Raw genomic sequence first — 20,051 nt, 5'->3', positions numbered from 1 at the left:
TCATCTCACATTTGCTTATTTCAAGGTGTCTAAGATTTAAAAGACTTCCAATCACAGATGATGAGAATAAATGCTTGAGGCCTCTACAATCCTCAACTATCAAGTTAGCCAAATTGTGAATACAATTCGCCGCAGAAAGTTGATGATCATCCCAAATTTTTTCCAGATTGATTGAACTCAACTTCAATGTCTCCAAACTAGAAAAACTAACCTGTGATTGAAAAAATTTGTAGCTTTCAGCTTGGTAAATGGAAAAAAAAAAGAAAGGGAAAAGATGACAATTTGATCCACACTGAGAGAGCCATTGATAATTTGGTCTCGTGAATTTAATAAATTATATATAAGTCTCAAAGAATCTGGGTACAATTTTTATGACTTATAGACCTTTGGCCGTTGACAGGATGACAATTAATTAAAATTTTAATAATATTTCCTGATAATAATTTACAAGTCTACGTTTGCTGTTTGCAAATAAAACTTTGCATCAATTCACCACCCAACTAATTTTTATTTTCATATTCAAATTTTACGAATCCATTTAAAGCTTTTTCTCATCTATTCTACAAATTATTTCTTCATATTTTATTACTCTTTTCTATTTTCAACTCATAAATTGCTTGTCAAATTTTTAAATTTTTGCTTCTTTACAAATTTTTTTTTCCTAAAATTTACAAGATAAACTTTAAAATGTGGATTTTTATGAGTTTTTCAAATGTTGCAATTGATTTTGTTTCGAATTGAAAAAATTTTCACCCCATAAAAATTAATTTTAACAAGTGGTATATGACAATGGATTTGTAAAAAAATTTATTATGCAAACATCTTCTAAAAAGCAAATGCGTTTGTACAAAACTATCATTTAAACAAGTAGGAAAATGGATTTGTTAAACAAGCTTGAAGGTCATGTCGGCCAAGACAACGCTTGAGTATTAATATATTACTATTACACTAATTATATTATTATAAATCTAAATTAAATAACCCAGCATAATAAGAAGTTTTCTCTAAAAATAAAAATAAAAACTGTATTTCTAAATATAAAAAATGTACATGACATCGGAGAATAGTTCGTTGTTGAGTTTTGTAAATACAAAAATTTCAACTGCAGTTGAAAGAACTGATCAATTGTAATATGAAAAGAAGCGGGAAGCAATTTATGAGTTAAAAATAACAGCCGAAGAATTATAAATGGATTTATACAATTTGAAGAACGTGTGAGAAAGGACATAAGTTGTAAATAATGCATGATTTGTAAATAGTGCAGATGGGCTTGTAAATTGTTACAAGAAAATATTATTAAAATAATCATATTTACTTCATAAAAAGATAATCCTATTTAAATTAATTATTAATAAAATATTAATGATAATTTTTTAATGCCCTAGTGGTTCTAGTACTTACCAGCTCGTCACCCATCAATGGTGCTCAAAGGTCGAAGGTTTAGAATAGCATTTTAGAAATTTCGCATGTGTTAAAAATTGATATTAGAGATTCTTAGGACTTGTCTATAATTTATCTAACAAATTTGTTAGGACAAAATTAAGATTTTCTCTAAAAACATAATTTATCCGGAGGGAGTACCTCATTACATTAATAATCTGACATTCTACTTCTATATATATATATATATATATATATATTAAAAAAATACCATACATGATCATTGTGACGGTTCCTTATGATTCGGTCATTTGACCTAAATTGTAAATAACAAAATTATAAAATGAATGAAAAAGAAACATACCTTAGTGCCATTAAATAATGATGTGGCTGTCATAAAAGATGTCAATTCATTTGAGCAAAAATCATGAATGACTGGCAAATGACAAAGACTCAACAAACGTAGTGAATGAAACTCCATCTTCTCATCACTACTTATTCCACTATTTTCATTTTCAATTAACACGATCCTCTTCATTGAATTGCATTCCAAAACTTGGAGCTCAACAAGTTGAGAAAGAGCTTTTTCCATTAAAACAGAAAAGAGATATACCAATTGATCACAACTTTTGACTTTGATGACTGTGAGTTTACCAAAGGAATTAACAGGAAGTGGGCCATCACATATCTTCACTAAGTTATTGAGATTGTGAAGTATTAGTGTCTCCAATTTTGGAAACAAAAAATGAGTTTCATTCCACTCTGTTGTGTTAATGATATGCTGAACCTGGCCATTATTTTGGATATGGAGATATTTTAGCAGAGGAAATCCTTCTCCATTCAAATCGAAAAGCACATCTGAAATTCCATTGACTTCATCTAAGTACAAATCTTCCACTTGTTTAATCAATGCTTTAATCCCATGCTCCAAATGAATGCTAGTATCAAGCTTTAGCTTTAGCAACCTTGAGGTACTTCTGTTACTTGACCGTTTCCATTTATCTCCGACGACAATCTTGTATCTCTCTAACTTGTCAAACATCATGTCCCCTGACAGCATCCAAGCCTCACGAATTTGAATTTCTAAAGTAGTCAGGTTCGTCAAACACCCAAGCTCAGCAAGACTAGCACTTTTGTTTTGCTCAGTTGAACTTTCCTCCTCCCACTTAACTAAGGCATTGCCCATATAAAGTTCCTCTATTTTAGTCAACTTGGACAAAATGTTGGGTGGAATGATCTTAATTCTAGAATTCGTCAAATCCAACATTTTTATATGAGTCAATTGTCCTATTTCACTCGGGAACTCCACCATGTATGAATTCAAGAAACTAAGAATTTCTAAATTTGTCAAGGCACTTATTCCGTCCATATTTTTCAAAGTGCATTGATCCAAACACAATGTTTTAAGTTTGGTCAAGGAAAGAAGAGATATAGGCAGTGAAGGAATTATCAAGCCTGTCAAGTCTAATGCTTCAAGGCTGCTCATTCCCTCGAAAAAAGAATCTGGAATTTCCAAAATGCAACCCTTTCTGATACTCAAGAAAAAAAATTTTAAATTAGGACAGTCTAGATTTTGAGGAAGCTCTTGGATAAAACAATTTCTTAAGATTATTTGAGTACACCTTTCAAGAAATCTCTTGCTTGGCCAATCTTGCATGCTATCATTTCTCAATGCAAAAACATGTTCACTCTTATGAGCAATTGAAACAGCGATTTCACCAACAATGTCATGCATTTTAATCCCATCGGTCTTGTCCGCATCATTCTCAAGTAACAAACAAGATGCCTTCAAGTCATCAATTATTCTATACAGTCGATTTCTTGCATCTTTAATAGTATCTATGTGTTTCAGAACACCCAAACCAAATACACATTTTAACAAGTCACTAAACCACATGAACGGTCCATATGCACCACATAGCAAGAATACTTTCTTCATTTCATCATCTCCCAGGCGGTTGTAAGTAAATTCAAAACCTGAAAAAACAGTCCCATACATGTCCCCATTATCAACTCTCTTTAAGTTGTTCAAGGCATCTGTCCAATAATGAATAGTCTTATTAAACTTTAGTGACTTTGCAGTTGAGACTATCATAACAGGCAAACCTGCACATCTTTCAACCACTTGGGTTGCTATGTTTTGCAAATCAGCATCTTCAATAGCATCACCAACCATATCTTTAAACAAACTCCATGATTCTGCATTATCTAATGCTTTTATAAGAAAGTTACTTTGAGTCTCATTCTTCTGTAAAATATCTAACCGTCTAGAAGTCAACAATAATTTGCAACCCTGATAAGGTTCATTCTTCTCTGAAATATCTAAATGATTAGAGGTTAATGATAATTTTCCATCCTTAAGATCTTGCTCAGATGGAATTCCCAACTTGTCCAAATCTATTTTCTCCCACAAGTCATCTAGTATGATAAGGACATTTTTCTCCATTTTTATCCTTGCAAAAAGGCGGTCAGCTCTTCCAATTGAAGTCTTCTCATCCAAGTGGAAGCCTAATTGATATGCAATCTCATCTTGAACTCTTTCAACATCCAACGGTTGGGATATAGTTGCAATGGCCACCATATCAAACAGCTTTCTATCCTTAACATGTTTGGCAACTTCTTTAGCTAGAGTGGTCTTTCCCACTCCCCCCCACCCATAAATTCCAACCTTGCTTACTGTGGGATCAGCTAGAGACAACATAACCTCCTCCTTCACTGAGTTTCTTGAGTCAAGCTTTTCACCACCTTGAGTTGCAAAAATTAAGTTTCCCATGCTAGAACCGGGAACATACCCAACTCCACCATCAAACTTCCCCTTGTCCTTCAGTTCAGAAATGGTGAATGTCATTTTCTTCACTTTTCTACCAAGTTGATGTCGTGATATCAAATTAGGAAAAGACCATTTCCAACACCGTACACTAGCACGAGGTTGATCTTCACGAAGTTTCTCTACTACTTCCAAGGTATCGTCAACTCTGTTTTGCCAACTTAGTACTTCATCTTCAATCTCTCTTCCATTCCTTCTTTCTGCTTCAACATCATGCTCGACGCGAGCTTTTCTTTCTTTCAACTCCTCAATTTTCTTCTCTAGCTCCTTAAAGTTCCCTTTGTAAAATAATAAATATTCCACTTGCCTTCCAATGGGCATAACAGTAAACTCTGCTATTTTTCCAACAATAGCAGCGAGAACCTCCATTCTTACTTCCTGGATAAAACGATAAGAAATTTAAAGCTTCGCTAAACAGGGGTCACAGTTATAATAACGACTCCCCAAAGAAAATGACGAAAAAGGGACGCATACATAAACCACGCCCACCCATGCAATTGCTTGGCTTTAACTATTAAAAGGCAGTACGATCAGTAGTAAATTCGAAATAGCTCTCAAATTCAAATTCGAGTTATTAATTCTAGCTTCGAAGGGTTCAATGAATCTGGGTATTATTCTTTTTCTTTTTCTTTTTTTTCCAACAACGAATCTGTGTATTATTCATGTGAGTATTTGTCTCTGCTTTCGTCTTGTCTTCCCCAGGAATAAGTGGCTTTACTTTGCTCAGTTTAATGAAAGCCTTCCTTTTTCTTGTTCTTCTTTTTTTCACTAAGCATATATTTTCTCACTACAGACAATCTCATGTGAGATACTGCCTTAATAATAGGAATTTAAATATTAGTAAACCACGTTATTGGAAACTAGTCCTTTCTATTAAATTCAACTTTGTTGGTTAATTTCTATTAAATTCAATTTTCCTGCTTTAGGCCTTCTGTTAGTTTTTTTTCTGTCTTTTGGTGTGTTTTTTTGGTGTGTTTTAGGTTGTATGTTTAGGCTCTTTGTGAGTGTTTTCTCTTTTTTGGGCCTTATTGGCTATTGGTGTTTGTATCTCTTTGTTTTGGTATTAATAAAATTGACTGTTTTGCTCAAAAAAAAAAATGATTAGCCCCAATTTTTCCATTGGTTTTGGTCTGATGGAACCATAATTACACAATTAGACAACAGTCGTTTTGAACCTAAGCATTAACTCACACTGAATTAGTGAAAAGTTTGAAAAGAGCTTAGACTCCTCAGCACATAGGCCTAAATGATTGACCCAAAATAATGTTGGGCCTAAGCGAGGTTTTACATTTCAAACGGGCCCTTGAACCAACAATCAATACACTCGTTCAAACATCAATGACCCAGCTGCAAGCGTATCACTGTTGGACTAGTTATGATCAATTTACTGTATCTTAATTTTATATCATTATAGATGACATCCGGTATAATGTTACTTCACAATATTACATTTATATGAAGAGATTAATCATAGGTTTTCAAAATCATTCTAAGCCTTTTTAAGATTCAAGAGCACACATTCATATATATATATATATATATATATACACACACACACACTTATATATATCACAACTCATTAGGCACTTTTAAAAAGATAAAGTTTGAAAAAAAAATGTAACAAATAATTAGAAGTACAAAGATTAGACATCTGTGCTTACATTAAAAAAAAACAAAAAAAGCCCGCGATTTAAAAAGAAAAAAGAGAATATTCATCAAAGATCGAAGAAAAGGGGTAGAAATAAAGCAGAAAAAGACCAAGAGCCACATGTAAGTTCTATATCAAGATGTCAAGGTTAAGGAGGTGTTTGGAAACACCTAAAAGTGCTTCTTATAAGTACTTTTCTATAAAACGAAACAAATTTTTTCACATATTTACTTTAAACACCCTAAAAACACTTTTAAAACCATGGTTTTGATTCTATCCAAACGCCCTCTAAATAAAGTTTGTAATTTAGGCCAAGCTAGCCAGCCTAATAAGCCTTCAAAACTTGTGTTTTTCTTAAAATTGGTTTTTCTAAGCTAGCTCCAAGAAATTAGTCGGGTTCAAACTAAACCCGAATACGCAAATGCAATTGTTTTTGGCATTATAAAGTGTAAATACTTCACTTGATGAGCATTCCCAGATGAAGGTTTAGGTGGTAGGTAGAGGCATTTCAGGATGTGAGGAACTATCTAGAGCGAGCAGAAATGTTTGGATAGGGTAAATAAGCTTATCCTCTTAACTAACTTTTTTTCCAAAGCTCCATAGAGTAGCTTCTGCCTTCTACACGGCAAGTCAATATGGTCCACCCGGATATTTCTACTTTTAATATAAAATATTAGTACGTTAATTTGAAGATATTAAAAAAAATAAATAAATTATTTAATTATATCATATATTATATAATCTCTGTAAAATATTTATATGCATCATGGGATTACATATTAGTTTATAAATCATGCAAATTAATTTTAAAAAAAGATAAATATAAATATTTTAAAGTAATTTATTTAACTTCCTTAATCTTCCCAAATTAATTATATATATTTGATTATCTATAATGTATTTTCAAAATTTTCTCACTAACCAATATTTTTATTTTATAATTATAATTATAATATTTTTTTTACAATTATCATATTAATATTAAAACATTATTATTTAATAAAATTTATATACTTTTCAGTCATTTTATATCTAAACTTGTTTTTCTATTAATCATCCATATAAATTTTAGCTTTTTCAACTGTCTTTTTATAAAGATTGATCTAACTCTAATTTAATTTAGATTTATAAAAATAAGTTAAAATAAAAATTTTATCACTGCCAATCTAAATACATCTTTAAAGGTTTTTTTCATAATTTATTAATAATAAATGCCCTGAGTTTCTTACTTTTCCTGTTTTCCGTGCCTTCCGATCAGTCAATTACAATTGGATACAAGTCTCCAGGGACGACGGAGAGCATGGGGCATATCGAAACGACTGAGGTGTCATTATTCCCCGAAAAAAAGGTCCAGGTGTCAATGGCAGAGTTAAAAGAAAAGTTAATTTGAGCGAGATTGCATCATCTTTATTCCGTTATGAGCTGAGTGGCACTCGGACTTTCAGTTTAAAAGATATGAGCTTCATTTTTATTTTTTAATAAGATAATATTTATTTTTTCTAAACATTTAATGAGTTTTTTTTTTTCAATTTTACTCTTTATATATATTTTTAATTTATTTATTATATTTTTTATTTGTTCTTTTTATTAATAAGAACATCTTTTAAAATATATATATACTTTATATATTTATTGTTTTAAACTAATTTTAATTAATTTTTTAATTAAACATTGATAAATTAAAGAGGCGCAGGTAAAGTTCGAAAACCCAAAGTTCATGGCCTAGCTTGGCTATCGAAATCCAAGGTCAGAAGAGCCAGTTCCTAGTGTTAATGTATCCAGCTCATGCTTAGCTGTAATTTTTAACTGATTTAGATATGACACGTGCTCGTCCTAATGTCCATATAAGATGTACTTCACCGTATTAATTTAATATAAAATTTATTTAATTTATTTAATCAGATTTAAAAAATTATAAGTTAATTAATTATAATAAATATGTTTTTTTTTCAAAATATCTTAACTGATTTTATTATATCCTCCTATAGCTAAAAAGTATCAATAAGAGTAATTTAAAAAAAATTAATAAACATAAAAAATAAATTTTATATTTAGAATCAAAACTATCTTTTTAATTAGGTATATATTAACTAATAGAGAAGAATTAAATATATCGTTCAACTCACTTGATCTCTCTTCTTCACATGGGTGGGATAGCTTGCGGATAGAATGGGAGGGTGGTCCATTTTTGCATAAAACTGACCTTGAGAGGGTGTTTGGATTTAATCAAAATGATGATTTTAAAAGTAATTTTACAATATACGAAGTAAACATGTGAAATAATTTCTCTTAATTTACAAAAAAAAGTTTTAAAAAAGGACTTTTCATGTTAGCCAAACACCACTAAATCAGTCTGAGATTGTCCCTAATTCCGACAAGGATAAAACTCTTTCCATCTACTGTATGCTTTAGGAAATAAGTTATTTCCGGAAAAAGAAAAAAAAAAAAAACAACGGAAATTGAGGTAACGAGAAGCGGCATCTCTATCAGTATCATCAATAAAAACAACACTGATAGAAACAACAATAAGGAAGGGAAGTTACCTGAAGTAGACGAGGATATGCTGTGGCTGTGGTCTTTGCTTCAGCTGTGAGAAAGTTCTGTGATTGATAAGAAACAGATCAGGTATTCCAATCATGGCACTCACGATTAATTATTTTATCTGAAAACTTAAAAAACCATAAGAGTCAGAATTTACCAGCAACACTACTGATCAGCGCAACTTCTTGTCTCGTGAACTCTATAGATGAAGCAGACACTACCATAATCTTTAAGGCAAAGATTTGTTTTTTTTTTTTTTTGGGAGCCTTTTATACAAGATTGACCACAACGAAAAACAACCGACTTTCTTCAAACCAGACACTTCCACTTTTTTTTTTTTCAGATTTTTATGGGCATATGATTGACAAGAAAACAACAAATCCAAATTCTCCAAGGCAAACCTTTTTTTTTTTCCCCCGAGATTTTTATATATACAAGATTGATCACAATGGAAAACAACAGACTTTGTTCAAACCAGACGCCAACCTTTTTTTGAGGGGAAAACAATTTTATACGTAAACTTAAGAGGAAAGGGGGGAAAACCGTTGAAGGGAATTTTTTTGGGATTTTTATGGGCATATGATTCACAAGAAAACAACAAAACTAATGCAGGAAAAAGGCTTTTTTTTTTTTTGGTTTTTGATAAGTAGCTTGTATGTAAAAAACAGCAAAACAAGTTTGATATGAAAACTGGGAAGAAAAAGGAGTGATTAATAGCTAGAGAGATACATGGTAGCTAGACACAAGAACTAGAAGACTTCATAGGAAATGGATATTTGATTTGGAATGATTCTTCTGAAGCTTGAAGGGAACAGGAGAACAAGTTTAAAAAACAGAGAGTGGGGTGAGAAATAGGAAGCAATCAATACCAGATGATCTTCAACTAGAAGAAGAAAGCAACGGAGGAAAACGAAAGAGGAACAAGAGATGAGAAAGAAAGAGGGGCGCAAAACCATGTGGTAGGCCTTTTTAAAAAATGCATCTTTTAGGTACATGATAGGCTTCTTTTTTTAATCTTGTTTGTGAGATGTTTCTGCCTTTTTGGAAAAAGAGAATTATAATGAAGTTCAGGAAAAAAAATACTCTCTCAAATTTAAATATAAGATTCATTTTGTAATAATTACATTACAAGATGAGTCTTATATTTAAGATTGGAGGGAGTAATTACTAAAAGGTCTCAATAACAAATTGGAAGTTGTCATTTTCTTTTGAAGCTTATTATTACACGTTGTTTAGTTGCTATTAAAACTTTTTAATAATTATATTTTTTTATTAAGACTTGCTTGCAATTCTTCTCTTTTTTTTTTTGAAAACGCAATAGATCTTTCTTTAACTTACATTTTAGTTTTCACACTTGTGATTTTATTATATTTTTTATAAATAGATTATTCTCACACATATATCAATATATGCAGATATTAAAACATTTTAATATTATCTCATTTTTATATTACACAGTAATGATATAATTATTTTTTCAAAAACTTAATTTTTTACTTAATTTTATTAGTGTGGACTAGTTCAAAATGTATTTTTGATATAAAAAATAACTGAAAAAGTCTCCAAGAGTTTTAAAGTAATAAACGAAACAGCAAAAGCTGCTACAACGTTTTTCACGCCTTTTCTTTATTAGTGGCCGACAATCGTTTTATCTGTCCTTTCAAGTTTGGACTAAGAATAGTGGTGTTACTGATTGAATGATGATTTATTATATAGAGTAATTCAATTAGTGCGGATAATGTGCTGCAGGATATATAGAGGATAAGGTATACTATTGAAGATTTACTATCCTCGTCGTAAATATGAATTACAATATCATCAGTTTTTTTATAAGATACATTTTTTATTTAAAAATTTAATGTATCTTTTTTATTTTTACTCCCAATTAATTATGTATTTTTCTTATGTTATTTTTCTACTCTTCTTTTCTCTCTTTTTGTTCCTAAACAAGGGTATGTCTGGAAAACGACTACACTCTTTTTTAATGTATTTATTGTTTTTTAAAAATTTTTAGTTTTAACTAATTTTTTAATTTACGCAATTCAGTTATTTGTTGTAAGTTGTATATATATGATGCGGTCATGTGGGGAGAAATAACTAAATTAATGATCATTCCAATGATTTGGTTGAATAATGATCAAGTTTGTTTTCCTTATGTAGATGTTCTGTGTGCCTCCCACCTCGGAATCTATTACTGTACTTAATATAAGGACTAGATAATTAACTTGGAAAGATAAAAAAAAATATTAGTTAAGTATAACAAATATACATTAATTTCATTAAATTATTTTTATTTAATCATGTATATTAAAGTTATACTTTAATAAAAATACCTTATAATCAATAGGGATTTTTTTAGAACACATTATAAATTTGAGATACAAAATAAATTAGAGTTTTATATTTATGACTTTTAACTAGCTGTTATATTTAAGATCGAGGGTAGTATCTATAATTGAGTTATAATTTTGGTTGTTCTTTAGAGAACGATGCTGATTTTATTCAGTTCTGTTATTATTTTTCTCGTCTGTGAGAAAAATTAAGAGTATGTTTGAATCTGAATTGGAAAAATTGAGTTTAGTTGCGATGAAATTATAAAACTGGTTTATAAGATTAATTTTTGAAAAATATAATTAAACTTTTTATCTTTGTTTCCTTTAAAATCTGCAACTTGAAAGAAGCTTGTTCCAATGAAATGGTCTTAAAATATGTTAGCTGATTTTCAGATCGGATCTTGGAATTTAATAACTACTATTTTTATGGCTGCATTTCTACTATTTTGATTTTACATATTAACAGATACAGTGAAAAAAAAAAAAAAAGGGCTTCCTGCCTCCAGGACTTTTTGAGATACATATTCAACGAAATCAAATCAAAGGGAAAACATTATTATCTGCTTCAAAACTTTACTAATTTAAATATCTTAATTGGGTTATAACTTGTAAACTTGGTGTATCCATTTCATACAAAGATGAAATTAATTATTCCACCTAAAAACTGGAAACTAAATATCTAGCTGGTGCAATTAGCTGCAAAATATCGAAGGCAAAGATTTTGTCTTTTTGTTCTTTTCAACTTTACAAAAGGTTGATCAAAATGAAAAACAACAAAACTTTGTCCAAATGAGACACCAACATTTTTTAATGAAAAAAATAATATTTCATATGTGAATTTAAGACCAAGAAAAAAAGAACCTCCGAAGGGAGATTTCTTTCCTTTCTTTTTTCCTTAGATTTTTATGGGCACATGATTGACGAGAAAACAATAAAGCTGATGTTTTATTAGTTCCCCTTCCCCAGACTCTATAAAGCTAATGCAGGAAAATGATTTTTTTTTTTTAAATATAAGTAGTTTGTATGTGGAAAACAGCGAAACAAGTTTGATCTGAAGGGAAGAATAAGGAGTAATTAATAGAGAGATATATTGTAGACACAAGAACTAGAAGAATTCTTCGGAAATCAATGTTTAATTTGAAATGATTTCTTCTGAAACTAGAAGGAAACAAAAGAATTAGAGAGTGCTGATAAAAGGTTTGAGAAATAGGAAATAATGAATATCATATGGTCTCCTACTAGAAGAAGAAAAGAAAGAGGGGAAAAAAATAGGATTAAGGAACAAAGTTGTTTAGGAAGTTTTCACTATGTAATACAAAATTACTACAATTTTAAATTTTTAGTACAAATTTGTACCTAAAATTTTTTTCAGATATTCATTATTTCTAAGTAAAAACATCATAAACAAATTTACATTTGAACCTAAAAAAATATTGTGACCATACCATATAGGCTTCTTTTTTGACCTTGTTTGTGATATGTTTCTCCTTTTTAAAAGGTTTTGAAAACGCATTATGGGGACGTGTGAAAGTTGTTGTCGTTTTTAAGATCTTTAACTCCGTTTTTTACTCTTATAATTTATTATATTTTTTATAAATAGATTATTCACACACACACACATATATTCAGATTCTCAGAATACTAAAATCCTCCAATATTATCACCAAAAAAAATCTTCTAATATTATCTCATTTTCATGTTACATATGTCATACTATAAGTATTTTTTTAAAAAAATTAATTTTTAATTAATTTTATTAGTGTGGACTAGTGGAGAATGTATTTTTGACATAAAAAAAACTGAAAAACGCTTTCAGAGAATTAAAGTGAAAAAACGAAACAATAAAAAATTACTACAACGTCTTTCATGCCTCCAATTTGGCCGACAATATTTTTATCGGTCTTGCTGATTGAAAGTTTAGACTAATAATAGTGGTTTTACTGATCGAATAATGATTTATTATTTAATTCAAGTAGCATGGATCAATGTACGGTAGGTAGAGATGAAAATAGGCGAGGGACTTTAGGCAAATAGGTCTAGGCCGTTATAAATATCTAAGACTTGAGTCTGAATATGTATATAGGTTTTTTTGGGGCTTGAGGCCAAGCATTGTCTAAAATATGCTTTAGAAGTCCATGTTTCTGGGTTCACATGTAATTCTTTAAATCTATTTAGAAATCTAGGTTATGTCTTAAAAGTCTGGAATCCATTCTCACTTACAATATAAGAGTTTAGGAAAAAAAAAAAAAGAATGCATACTGACAACAGTTGTCTAAGTAATTAAGAATAAGAAAAACCAATCATCTTTTGATTAAGGAGATATATTTTCTAAAACAACCAAACACGGCGAGTGACATGCAAAACTGAATTTTACCTCTTTTGGTTTTCGTGCAGAAACTATGACAAATTTTTCTCACTGAGATTATAATGGTTCATTTAGATCTTACTAAGATAAACTTGCAACAATTCCTATGCTTCATTGAATAACACATATCATGGGAGAAGGGGTAAGCTAGTGTTGCTGTCCTGAGTGATAAAAAGGGACGGAGGGAGTAAGTTTTAAATTCTTTTTGGGGCATATATAATAAAAAATAATGATTTCCTGCCTTGAGGGCTTTATGAGATACTACCTTCATGGAGAGATTAAAAAAATTAGTTAAGTTGGTTAACTGTAATAAATGTGTATTGAAATCCCTAAACCACCATCTTTAATCATGTATATTGAAACTATCCTTTAGTGAGAACCCTTGTAATCAATAGAAATATTTTAGAGAAAACATTATAAATTTGAGAGACAAAGTGAAATAAGATTTTATATTTAAGATAAATCTAATTAGCTCTTATATTTGTAATACCTATTGAAGAAAATCAAATCAACGAAAAAATTTACACTCTATGTGATAATGTGAAGAACCTGACAGATTCTGGCATTCCTTTAAAGGCTGATGCAATTATTGTCAATTCCCCAACATAATGATTGGTTAAATTTGTGCAATTTAATTTTCCTCTTATGTTGTCCCCTCAATATGTTGGCTGGAGAAAATGGAGGAAAGGAATGAAACAAACATAATAGATTATTGAAGGACTCAATGATCACAGAACACTGACTCCTCAGCATATACTTGGACTATAATCACAGAAAGATATTTATACCAGTTACTTTTTGCGTTGGTTATGTTAACTATTTTCTTAACTTACAATGCTTTATTGAGTTATTTAAATCTCTTAATTAGGTAACTCTTTCATATTCTATGTTACACTGTAATTCTAGTTGAAAATGGATACAAGCTGGTGCAACTATCTCGCTTGGGTTACAGGACTATGGTGTAAATATCCTGAATGGCTGAAGAATGCAATTATGAACTGGGAAAATGTCTAAAAAATGCTTTCTTCAAAGAATCAAAAGTCACCATAATCTTCAAATATCAGTCCAAGTTTTTCACACACCATTCTTTCTATGAAGTATATGAAAACTGACTAGATATTCTACGTTGACCACATTCCTTTCAAAGCTGATGCAATCATCGCTAATCCCCCAGCATATGGTATGGTTTTTTTTTGTTAGTAGCATTTTGATATGATTGGTTATATTTGTGCATTTTAATTTTCCTTTCATGTTGTCCCCCTAATTTGTTCGTTAGAGAAATTTAGTTTTTGCGATGTTCACTAAATTAATATTATTTTTTCTAATTATTAAATCAGATAACTTCAAAATAATAATTAGGTGGGATTATAGCTAGATCATGAAATCTTGTTTAGGAAATGCCTTGGGAATGCAAAAGTGATGAGGAAAAGGAATGAAACAAACAAAACAGATCATTGAAGGACTCTGATAACATAACTCTGACTCCTCAACCTCTCTCTTGACTATAATCACAGAAAGACACATGCCACTTACTTTTTGGGTGGATTGTGTTAACTATTTTCTTAATCCACAAGACTTTACTATGTCATTCATATCTCTTAATTAGGCAACTCTTTCATATTTTTCATAACCTCCAAACTTGGTCGATCCATTTCATGTAAAGATGAAATTGTGCGACCACAAACCAGTGTTTCTTCACTGATTTCTGGTTAGACTGGTCAGTTTGCATCTACTTCGACTAGTTCTATGTTACACAAGTGATTCTAGTTGAAACTGGATGCTAGCTGGTGTAACTTCCTCGTCTGGATTACAAAACCATGGTGCAAATATCCTGAATGGCTGACAGAAGAATGCAATTTGAACTTGAAAAAAGATCCAGAAATGATTTCTTTAAAGAATCAAAAGTCATCATGATCTTCAAATACCAACCCAAGTTTTCACACACTATTCCCCTTTTGATGTTGGGATGATCTGTAGGGCAATTCTACTTGTTTTCAAACGTCAGAGAAAAATACTTCACTAATAAATTTTGTCTTTCTGTAATGTAATCATACGATATGCTATACTTCATCCAATTTTATCATGTGAAATAAGTCCTATCTTTTTCTTAGTCAGGCACGCTTTCTCACCTGTTCATCATACTTTGCTGATGGACATTGCAACATTCAATTTTAGGTCATACCCATGCGGCAGAGGCACTGAAAATACTGATACATATTTTTTTGACAATGCCATGGACGTAAGTCTTATCTCGGTAATGTAATCTTACTTCTTCAGCATTTTCTAGTCTACAAAATTTTATTTCATGTTTTTTGATAATTGTTTATTGGTATTGTTTTGCGGTAAATTTAAATCTGCATTGTGTGTACTGTCTTCTTCCTTCAGGCCTACCAGTGAGCATCCGCATCGTTTGTGCCGTGTGAAGCAACCAGCTGGACATAGGGTGAGTTTCGTAGATTTGTATCGGTTCTCATGATTCCTTCACTTTTCTTTGTCCACTTATTTTAATTGGAGATCAGTCATGTATAACAATTTCAGCTTTCATATCAAATTGTTGACTCATTGATTTGGCTGGGAATACTAGACATGATCCATGATCTTAGGAAGAAAAAATTGAAGCTGCAGCCAGTCACATACTAAAGTAGTTCACAAGGCTCTGGTAATGATGTGCCACATGCATAGATATGGAGCCCTCTCCTTGTTCCTAAACCGAAAGGTTTGTTTTAGATCTCAATCATAACATTTATATTTATAGCCATATTCATACGCTGCGCATCTAAATAGTGTTTCATGTCATAACAGTTCGTTGCTCTTGATTCTGGTCTTTATATATCTTTATTTTATGTTGTTGTCCTTTGGTGCCAAATGAAAAGGGTGCTTGATGAAATTATTTCTTTCAATTAAGGAAAATGTTTCGGCAAAGACAGTGTGCTTTGCTGTTGAGAAAAGCCTCAATTAATCTTGGGCATTTCGCTTCCTGTTCCTTCCTTTTTCATTGAGTGAATAAATTCTTCACTCCCCTCCCCCCCAGGGGAAAAAACCCCCAAACAACAACCCAGAAAAAAACTTTTTTTCCTTAATTTTTCTCCCTTAAAGTAAGTTAACCTCTTCCACTGGTTATATTGTTTCTTTTTCTCATCCTATTTGAACCGTTAACTCCATGTAGAAGGTGTGTCAAGTGCTTGAAACATAACCTGTATTATCTTCTGCTGCCAGACCCATGACAGGAGCATCTAATCTCTGTTATTTCTTGGTTTGCAGACTGGGGTCCAAAAATTGATGTTGCTGGGTTTTGCTTGCTTGATCTTGCATCAAACTATCAACCCCCAGAGTCACTCGTCAAGTGGCTTGAGGAGGGTGACAAGCCTGTTTACATTGGATTTGGTAGCCTTGGTAAGTCTTCTTATTTCCATTATGCATTTTGGCCATATCATTCCTGTTTGCTAAAACACATTTGAACTTTATGTTGTCTTCTTCGAAAAAGATTCATGCATTTCAATTTGGTTCTGATATACAATGGGCAGGAAATGGTTTCCAAGACGTGCCAATCTGCTACATCAGTTAATCGTTATATAACTTGCCTCTATCATAATTTACAGAGGGTCTACTCTGCAAAGTGTTCTTTTTTCTTTTTTTTCACTTGTTATAAACACGTAAAAGACTATTGAAAATATCATTTCAAATGAGAATCAAATGGTCCTATTAATTTTTTTTATCTATTTTTCAATGCTGAATGAGATAAAACATCCAAAAATTTTGAAACTAAGGTTCAGGAATTATAGTTAATTACCATATACTTAAAAGAGCCACTATTAATTAACTGCCTTCTGGTTACTAAGTCTTTTCGCTCCTTGATGATGAACTTATGTAATATAAAGGTTAATATACAAATTATGAGGATGTTAGTATTATTGCATCCTTAGTACAATTTGGTACTTCCCCTGTTTGAAGTTTTGTCCTTTTTTAATGATTGTCTGTATGTTATACTTGAGGCTTCATGTACCGCTAAATAATAAAGAAGGGAATTAGGATTTCATGAACTGAATTTTTATTTTATCATTGCTCTTTTGATCTTATTTACTTCATATCTTTCTCGTACACTTATTACAGCCTATTCAAAAACCAGAAAAAATGACTCAAATCATTGTAGAAGCATTAGAAAAAACTGGACAGAGAGGCATCATCAATAAAGGATGGGGAGGTCTTGGAAATTGTAAGATAAAATCTTACTTTCTTTTTCTGTAGTAATCGTCTTTGGTTTTAAACTGTTTATGCTTCTTCTCAGTGGCAGAACCAAAAGACTCTGTATATTTATTGGATAATTGCCCTCATGACTGGCTATTCTTACGCTGCAAGGCTGTGGTGAGATCCTCTGTTTCTATCAATCTTGGTTCGTCACAATTTCAAAGATACTTTGACATCAGGAAATCACTAACATAAATCTTGTAATTCTCAGAAATTTGTGCCATGGTAGATGTAGAGGAGTTTTAGTGTCAGCCAGCTAATTGCTGGTTCAAACTTGTCTGAGTGTGTTGGGCTTTCTGCTCTAACTTAGCAGTTTACTATAATTTTTTTGGCCAGTCAAGGGCTTCAATATTCTTGGGAACCTCCATCTTAATGCTTGACATGCTAATAATCTCCATCATAGGTAGTTATTGCATGATGGTAGTTATCTTAGGTGGTTTAGACTATATTTGGTATTCTGTTTGCAAGACCCAAACCCAGTTAGAAAAAAAAGCACCCATAAGCTCTCATTTATTTTCTTAGACTCATGTTTGAGGCAGAGCAAATCCTAAACCCATGTTTGAACCAAATCAGCCATGATCTTGCTTTGTCTACTTCGCATTTGATTTAAATACGTTGCCTGGTGTGTGTTCATACCCTGAATTGCCCAAGATTTCAAGCCATGGTCAATGAAGTGAACGGAGACTCTAAACTATGATTGGATCCTGGACCAAAGCCCAACCATAAACTAAGCTGAGCATGATTCCAAATTTTGGGCAGAACTGTAGTTCATCTCATGAATGTGGGACACAACAGCCCTGCTAAATCTATCTGGCTGTAATAAAAATTCACTTCATATGGTCATGACATAGGCCTAATAATAATAAGTGCATCTAAGTTTACTTTGCCTGGTGTGTGTTGATGCTGACCTAAGGATGCTCGAAAAGATTTGACTTCAATTACTTTACTGCTGGTAATTTTTTTTTTTTTTTAACATCTGTATTGCATCCTAGCATGAAAAGAAATGGCCAGTGAACTCAGATAATAAATAAATAAAAATGGTTATGGCACAGGTTTAGTTAGCAAATTGTGGAGTGGAATAAGATCGCGTTTTTGTTAGTTTCATGATAAGTCACAGTCCTCTCCGAAAAATTTTCTGTAGGAAATTTTGATTTTTCATTCTTAATGATGTGCTCACAAATCTCTCTCTGTTTCTTTTTTGGTAAAATCTCTCTTTTTTTTGTTTACTTTTGGTTGTATTTGCAAGTTATTATTCTTTTCCCCGTTTCTTCCAGGTACATCATGGAGGTGCAGGAACTACGGCTGCTGGGCTAAAGGCTGCAGTAAGTAATTTATAGACCCTCTCTCTCTGCATAATAGATCAAATACAAATAATTGAAATATAATACTACTACCTATGTTGAGTTGTTACAGCCAACGTTTAAGAAATTGGGGCAAAAACCCCGACCTATTTTTCCTTAAAAATCTCCCATCATATGCGTATCTTCCAGGAGCAACTTAAAATCAAGCCTATTCCTAACCACTCTACGCATTGTCTGCTAATTATTGATGCATGATACTAAAACGTGGATTGTGATGCAAAAAAGCAATTTATGAGAGATATACTTGTTTCTGCTTTTGCTTGCTAGTTGAGAAGAACTAGTTTTCAGCTACGATGATAGGACTTGCCTATCGCCCATGGTTGAGATGTCGTGCAGAGCATTTCAGTTATTTGAAACTCTAAGGAAGTTTATGATTAGCAGTGCAGCAGAAATTCTATCACCATCATGTTTATATGTGCAATATGATGTGATTCCAGGTAAAGGATCGTGCACTTGAACTAGCAAAGGCCATAGAAAACGAGGATGGCGTGGAAGGAGCGGTGAAAGCATTCTTTAAGCATCTTCCTCGGAAGAAACCAGAGTCTGATCCCGAACCCAAGCCATCAAGTTTGTTCTCTATACGTAGATGTTTTGGTTGTTCCTGGTTTTGATCAAGCAAGTTGTGCAGTTCCCACCTTGTAATCTATAATTTGAATTACAGTATATAGTTTCGGAGTTTGTGAAATGTGCTTTGTGCATTCTTCTGCTTTCAATCTATAGAATTCAATTTACAATTCGACGCATGCAACTATTCCATTTGATGTAATTATAAATGTCTGTGCAGATCAGTGGGGTTAACAAAGGGGAAAATGAATGACCTATGACAGATGTTATAGAGAAATTTAGAAAGGCGACAAGAAATATAGTTTATATCAGATTAAGATTTAAAAATTTAAACATTCTTTGAATAGAAGTTATCACCATTCAGAAGTGATAATAAATTTTAATTGTTTTTTAAGACATGCTGATTTATTCAGTTCTTTATTATGTACTAGTCATTGAGAAAACTTAAGAGTGTGTTTGGGTTTGAGTTGAAAAAACAGAATTTGGTTGCAATGAATTTATAAAATTGATTATAAGATTGATTTCTGAGTATAATTGAAAAGCAATAGTAGTTTACGAGATATATGTTTGAAATTAATTTTAGCATGTATAGGGACTGTTTGATAGCTTATGAAATAATTATGTTTTTGGATTTTTAATTTATTTTGACGTGTGTAGAAGGGATTTGGATTTTTTTTAAAGGTTAAAATATATTTTTAGTCTTTTAAGTTTTAACTTGCATAAAATTTTGATTTGGTTCCTTGACTTTAAAAAGTATATTTTTAATCTTTTAGTCTAAAAACTGTTA

The 20,051-nt window shown here is 31.5% G+C and overlaps 1 pseudogene; it reads left to right on the top strand.

Moving 5' to 3' along the window:
- LOC114739510 (sterol 3-beta-glucosyltransferase UGT80A2-like) overlaps positions 1-18,692 on the top strand; it is a 33,781-nt pseudogene extending 15,089 nt beyond the window's left edge.
- Positions 18,693-20,051: the final 1,359 nt, after the last annotated feature.

This window comes from Neltuma alba, unplaced genomic scaffold, assembly GCF_004799145.2.
Source record: "Neltuma alba isolate B1F8T4 unplaced genomic scaffold, ASM479914v2 tig00002863_pilon, whole genome shotgun sequence".
Classification (NCBI taxonomy): Eukaryota; Viridiplantae; Streptophyta; class Magnoliopsida; order Fabales; family Fabaceae; genus Neltuma; species Neltuma alba.
The sequence above is the reverse complement of the archived record's forward strand: the minus strand, read 5'-3'. Positions and strand labels throughout refer to the sequence as shown.